This window comes from Microtus ochrogaster, chromosome 17, assembly GCF_000317375.1.
Source record: "Microtus ochrogaster isolate Prairie Vole_2 chromosome 17, MicOch1.0, whole genome shotgun sequence".
NCBI lineage: Eukaryota > Metazoa > Chordata > Mammalia > Rodentia > Cricetidae > Microtus > Microtus ochrogaster.
Window position 1 is genome coordinate 19217160 of NC_022019.1, and position 6299 is coordinate 19223458.

At 45.9% G+C, this 6299-nt stretch overlaps 1 long non-coding RNA gene across 1 annotated transcript in view; it reads left to right on the plus strand.

The window, feature by feature from the left end:
- The window catches only part of LOC113457034, a 55743-nt gene extending 50101 nt beyond the window's left edge, over positions 1 to 5642 (plus strand). Inside the window, exon 3 of the long non-coding RNA XR_003377691.1 lies at positions 5379 to 5642. This is a non-coding gene — a long non-coding RNA (uncharacterized LOC113457034). The remainder of the gene's footprint in view (positions 1 to 5378) is intronic.
- The last annotated feature ends 657 nt before the right edge of the window (positions 5643 to 6299 follow it).

The window sequence follows — 6299 nt, forward strand, 5'->3', positions numbered from 1 at the left end:
TGTTTCCGATGTTCTAGACAGCACCGCACTCGTGTTCCCAGTGTTCTAGACAAAGCACCGCACTCATGTTTCCAATGTGCTTCACTGCGTCCTCTGAAGATTCCCAGAACCACCTTGACATGGGCCTGCTTTGCTTTCCCCTGGACAATCTTTTGCCTTTGATTTCACTGCTTCAAAATGCATCTTAAAATAGTAGGTTTTTTTTTTTTAAATTCTTGAATACCCAATTCAACCAATTCTTTAATTCTATCCTTTTGTAGAACATCCTGATATCACAAACGCTATGAATGCCTTGACCCATTGTAGGCCTGACCCAATAATGGCTCAGATATCCATCTAATTCTAGTCACAAAGCCTCTTGGGCAGAAAAGCTGATACAATCAGCTCCCAGTTGATTCTAAGCACTGTACTAAGCATCTTCACCTATGCTTTTTGACTGAGTTTTCAAAATAACTATACGGTGGGCAGAAGAGTATCTGGCACATAGTAGATGCCTATAAGACATTTGTTGAATGAATGAAAAACTCAAACCTTTATTTTACATACTAGAAAAATCATACATAAACCAGGTATATAGCGCACACTTGTGATTCTGGCACTGAAGTTGAAGCAGGAAGGGCAGTTCATGCCACAGTAAGCTTAAAGTTAGCCTGGGCTATGGGAGATGCTGGGGAGTGTGCTCAGGGATTGGGTACGAAGGGGAAGGGAGAAAGGAGAATGCAAAGGAGGCAAGGAAGATCACAGATGAAAGAAATCTCGACAATTCCAGGTTCCCTTCTTCCCTGCCCATGCCCCCTCCCTCTGTACCACTTGCCCTCAGAGCAGTAAAAGTTAAATAGCTTGAAGTCAGCCTACGCGTGTCATCAGATGGCAGCCCGGGGCTTCCTAAATCATCACAATCAACACTGACTAATCCCCCCAGATAACCAAAGCCCTTTAATCCTCAGCCGCGAAAGTGATGAGCAAGGCACTAGCTTTCTATCTGTTCTGGATAAGACAGCCTCCTTCATCTCTGCTGTCTGGGATAGCAATTATCCAAAGGAGTGGAGACATGCCCAGGGAAACTCAGAAAGGAAAATTAATTGGCATGACTGTCGGTCGTGTAAGGACTCACGAAGTACTGACATAATCTTGGACAAGTCACCCTCTGGCTGCCTCGTGAAGGTCAAGCTCCTCCCTGGGCTTCGGGATCCCTCGGAAGCCCTTTTCCGTGCCTACTCCTTCCCTGCCATCCCCTGGCTCTTTGTCCTCCTCCCCTCTATGGAGCTATTGTTGATAAACGGTCCTTGAACTTGGGCCTCATCTGCTTTTCCTGATGATTGATTTTGCTCGCTATTGCTTTATTGGATGTTAGTAATATCCCCTGTATAGACACCCCTGCCATCTTTGTCCTTCTTTAGACCGGGTCTCTCTAAGGAGACTGTTATATGAGACTATGGGGATTTTTGAAGTTGGGTTGAAAGCATTTTTTTGCATTACAAAATGGCTACAAGCCTTTGGGGAACAGGGAGTAGAATGTGGTTGTTTGAAAAAAAAAATGCCCCTCAAAGGAAATAGCACTGTTAGGGAATATGGTCTTGTTGGAGCACCTATGGTCTTGCTGGAGGAAGAGTGTCACTGTGGAGGTTGGCTTTGAGATCTCCTTTATGCTCAAGCCATGCCCAGTGTCTCAGACTACTTCCTGTTGTCTGCCAGTCAAGATGTAAGAACTCTCAGCTCCATCTCTAGCACCTTATCTGCCTGAACGCTGCCTTGCTTCCCAACATGATGGTAATCTTAAACTTCTAAACCTGTGAGCCACCTCAATTAAATGCTTTCCAGAGTTGCCATGTTCATGGTGTCTCTTCACAGCAATAGAAACCCTAACTAAGAGAAGAGTACAAATAAGATAGCTGTTTTACTTAAACCGGTTAACACTTGCTTGCTATGCTTCATTATTAACCCTGTTAAACTTTAACAACGTAATGTGCCAAAGCTCAACTTTTTATAAACTGGATTTTGTTTTGTTTTGTTTTTTTGATAGGGCCTCACTCTGTGGTTTAAGCCAGCCCTTGAAGCATTATAAAGTCCAGGTTGGCCTGGAATCAACAGTTTTCCCATCTCAGCCTCCCAAGTGTTGAATTTACAGCTGTAAGTCAGCACCTCCACAACACTTCCCCTTTTGAGGCTTGCCAGATAAGATGGTAGATTAGAATCTGCCTCCGGGTGATCCAGTCAGGAAGAAGACTTCACACACCAAGGAACAGACTCTACTGACCAAAAGGGAATGGTTGATCCCCAAAGGCAGCACAAGGACAGCTGGGAAGCTCAAAGAGGAAGACGCATCGCACTAGGAAAGAAGCCAGCAGAGGTGCACAGTGATGCACAGGGGTGGCGAAAAGGCCCTGTGCAGACGTTAAAGTTTGCACTTTCCCCAGTGAATAGAGGCTAGCCATCACACAAGCCCGTGGATCTCCACAAGTTGTTGTCTTTGGTAAGACAGAATCCTCTGTTGAGAGGTCAGCTGTCCAGTGAACTCCCATTTTGTTACCCTCTGTGACTAGGAAGTCAGGCGCACTTATAGAACCCAAAGACAGGATACAGTCACAAGTCTAAGAGCCTGAATTCACCTTCCACAGCCCCAGGGGAAGACAGTCCTGGGCTGCAGCTTTGGGGAGTATAAGGCAGCAAGCCAAAAAGCTCCTGCAGAAGGCTGGGCTCAAGTAGTGGCGTAACACTCCCCCTCCCTCCAATGGCCAGAAGCAGATCTCATCAACTAAGAGCCCTGGAGGTCTGAGAGGCCTGATCCTGGGGTCAGCAGATGGCTCAACCTCTGGAGCCACCTGTCTGCCCTTGAGTGCTGCAGAGTCTGAGAGCTCTGAAGGGCATCCCTCCTGCTGGGTCACCTGTACTTAGGCCATCTGGGAAGTGCGAAGTAACCTCCCAGCTAGAACACTTAGGAAGAACTGAAAGCAAGGTTCTTCAAGCTGGTCTACAAAAGAGTAAGGGGAGCCACACTACCAAACTCCTTCTAGGCAGCCAATATTACCGTGATACCAAAAGGAGAAAAGAAAGAACACTAGAGACTGATTGTCCTGGTGAACATAAAATTCTCAACAAAATACTTGTAAATAGAACTTAAAACACAGTAAGAAGATTACACACCGCAAGCAAGAAGGTTTCCTCCAAGGATAAACAGTTGGTTCAACACACACACTCCATGAACACACTGTGCAGATAGCATGGTTTAAGAACAGAAAGCACACGTTCTTCTCAGGAGATGCAGAAAATTGCCTTCACAAAGGTCACCACCCCTTCCTGATAAAAATCCTAAAGAAACTAAGACTAGAATGAATGGGACATGTAAAGGTGGTGGGGGATCAAATTTATAGGGGTTAGGGAGATGGCTCAGCAATTAAAAACACTGGCTGCTCTTGTAGGGAATTCTCAGGCCCTCTCCTGTCCTCAGTGGGCACAGATGTACACACAGGCAAAACACTCACACATAAAATAAAAATAAATATTTTTAAAAAACAGGAACTAGAGAGGTTTCTCAGTGTTTAACAGAACTGGCTGCTCTTGCAGAGGACCTGAGTGAGTTCAATTCCCAGCACCCACATGGCAACTCACAACCATCTGTAACTCTAGTTCCAAGGCATTCAGTGCCGTCTTCTGGCATCTAAGGGCAGCAGGCACAAACATGGTGTACATACAACATGCATGCAGGTAAAACACCCTTACACTAAAATAAATCTTAAAACAGAAAAGTGTGGGGGCTGGAGAGATGGCTCAGTGGTTAAGAGCATTGCCTGCTCTTCCAAAGGTTCTGAGTTCAATTCCCGGCAACCACATGGTGCCTCACAACCATCTGTAATGAGGTCAGGTGCCCTCTTCTGGCCTGCAGACATACACACAGACAGAATATTGTATAATAAATAAATAAATAAATAAATAAATAAATAAATAAATGTGTGTATGTATGAGAAAAAAGAAAAAAGAGAACTGGGAGAGTGAGTACTGAACATGAGGGCCTGAGTTCAAATCCCCAGCATCATACAAGATCCAGGCGTGGCTGAATGTTCCTGTGGGGGCAGACACTGGGGCAGCGCTGGGACTGCTGGCTACCAGCATAGCTCCAGGTTAAGGGAGGAAATAGGGGGATAGGAGTGTGTGCTGGTAGTCTTATGTCAACTTGACACACAAAGTAGCTATCTGAAAGGAAGGAACTTTATCTGAGAAAACACTTCCAAAAGATCAGCTGTGGGGCATTTTCTTAGTTACCTATTGTGGGTGGTGCCATCCCTGGGCTGGTGGTCCTGGGTTCTGTAAGAAAGCAGGTTGAGCAAGCCATAAGGAGCACCCTCCATGGCTTCTGCATCAGCTCCTGCCTCCAGGTTCCTGCCGTGCTTGAGTTCCCATCCTGACGTCTTTCAGTGATGGGCTACAATGTGGAAGTGTAAGCCCAATAAACCCTTTCCTCCCCTGCAACTTGCCTTTGGTCATAGTGTTTCATCACAGCAATAGAAATCCTATCTAAGACAGAGAAGGACACCTAGTGTCCTCTTCTGGTCTTCACATACATGCGTAGGCATGCTTGTCTACACACACATGCACACACACACACACACACACACACACGGAAAGGACCCAGAGAGATGGCTCAGCAGTTAAGAGCACACACTCATTCTTTCGGTGGACTCAAGTTCAGTTCCCAGCATGCCTGGCAAGAAATTCACAACCTACATGTAACTCCAGCTTCAGAGGCCTCTGGCCTCTATGGGCACCGGCATGAATGGGCAGACAACCATACTCACACATTCAAACATTAAAAGGAATTCTTTTTAAAAAGTGTGAAAGAGACGAATGACACCAATGAATGTGAGGGTGTGTGGGAAAGTAACAGTCCACAGAGCTGGCGACATGCAGCCTTGAGCATCCTTCTGAAACACTGAAAACGGAGCTATCGTTTGACCAAGCTACGCTGGTAACTCCTGAGCCTGAGCCACAAGACCTTTCTATTGTTATTACATCTGCACTTGCAATAAATAGGAAATGGAACCAGCGTAGACTTCTTCCAGCATAAAATGAGCAGATAAAGAGAATGGATGTTGCACAATGGAATTTTTTTCATAAAGAAAAAGAAAATCACAATACTCGCAGAAAAATGGTTGGAGTCACATAGATCACTATGTTGTCAAACAAGCCAGACTCAGAGAGACAACTGTTTTCTCTCATATGCAGAATCTGGATCTAAACTGTGTGCGTGGTGTGTGTGTGTGTGTGTGTGTGTGTGTGTGTGTGTGTGTGTGTGTGTGTGTGTGCGTGGTGTGTTTAGGCTATGAAAATAGTTTCAGGAAGTCCCCCAAACTGACAAGATTCTCTATGCCCCTTCCTCCCAGAGAGAGCAATAAAAGCTGCCAAGAAGCCTCTGAGACCAGCTGAGCTTCCTGAAAGAGGTTTGGAATCAGAGTCATTTGGAAAGGACACTGTTCAACCCGCTGAGCTTCCAGCAGACTGTGCATTGTGCTCCAGGTTCCCAGCTTTGTGAGCCGTCTCCCATGCTGGCGTGGGCGTTAGTGGAGCATCTGTCTTTGAGCCGTTTCTGCTCCTTGTATGTAATCCCTCACCCATGTACCCTCCTCTAGGTAAACCCCAATAAGACTCATTGGGTCACCAAGTTAGACTTTGGTGGTGTCTGTACTTTGGTCTGTAGCGGCTCCTATGGGGGGTGAGTAGATGACCCTGCATAGTGTCCCCCAGGAAAGTATTGTCGCATGATACCCTGGCTCCTCAGAGACCTTCTAGTCCTCACTATTTCAGAGCTCCTGTGTTCTCCTTGTCATCCCTTGGTGTTTAGCTAAAGCGTTGCTCTCCTTAGAGAAAGTTTCAGTGGCTGCCCTGTGAGGCTGCCTTCACCCTTTCACAGTATCTACTGCAAACCAGTGTTTCTCAGCCTGAGTCCTGACTTCTTTGGAAGTCACGTATCAGATGTCCTGCATATCAGATATTTACGTTAGGATTCATAACAAGAGCAAACTTACAGTAGTGGAGTATCAAGGCAATAGTTCTATAGTTGGGGGTCTCCACACATGAGGAACTGTGTGAAAGTGCTGCAGCATTAGGAAGGTTGAGAACCGCTGTCATAAACTAAAATTATCTGGTATGTTAAAGGTCGGCCTCCCCATTGGAAATGGGAATCCTCTGGGTCACCTTCCACTGTATCAGTAAAGTCACTGTCAGGGTCCTCAGGACTACAGTTACTGTACTGGGGGATTAAATGGACAGAAAGGCTCATGCTCAGATTTCCGTGCAAGATTTCT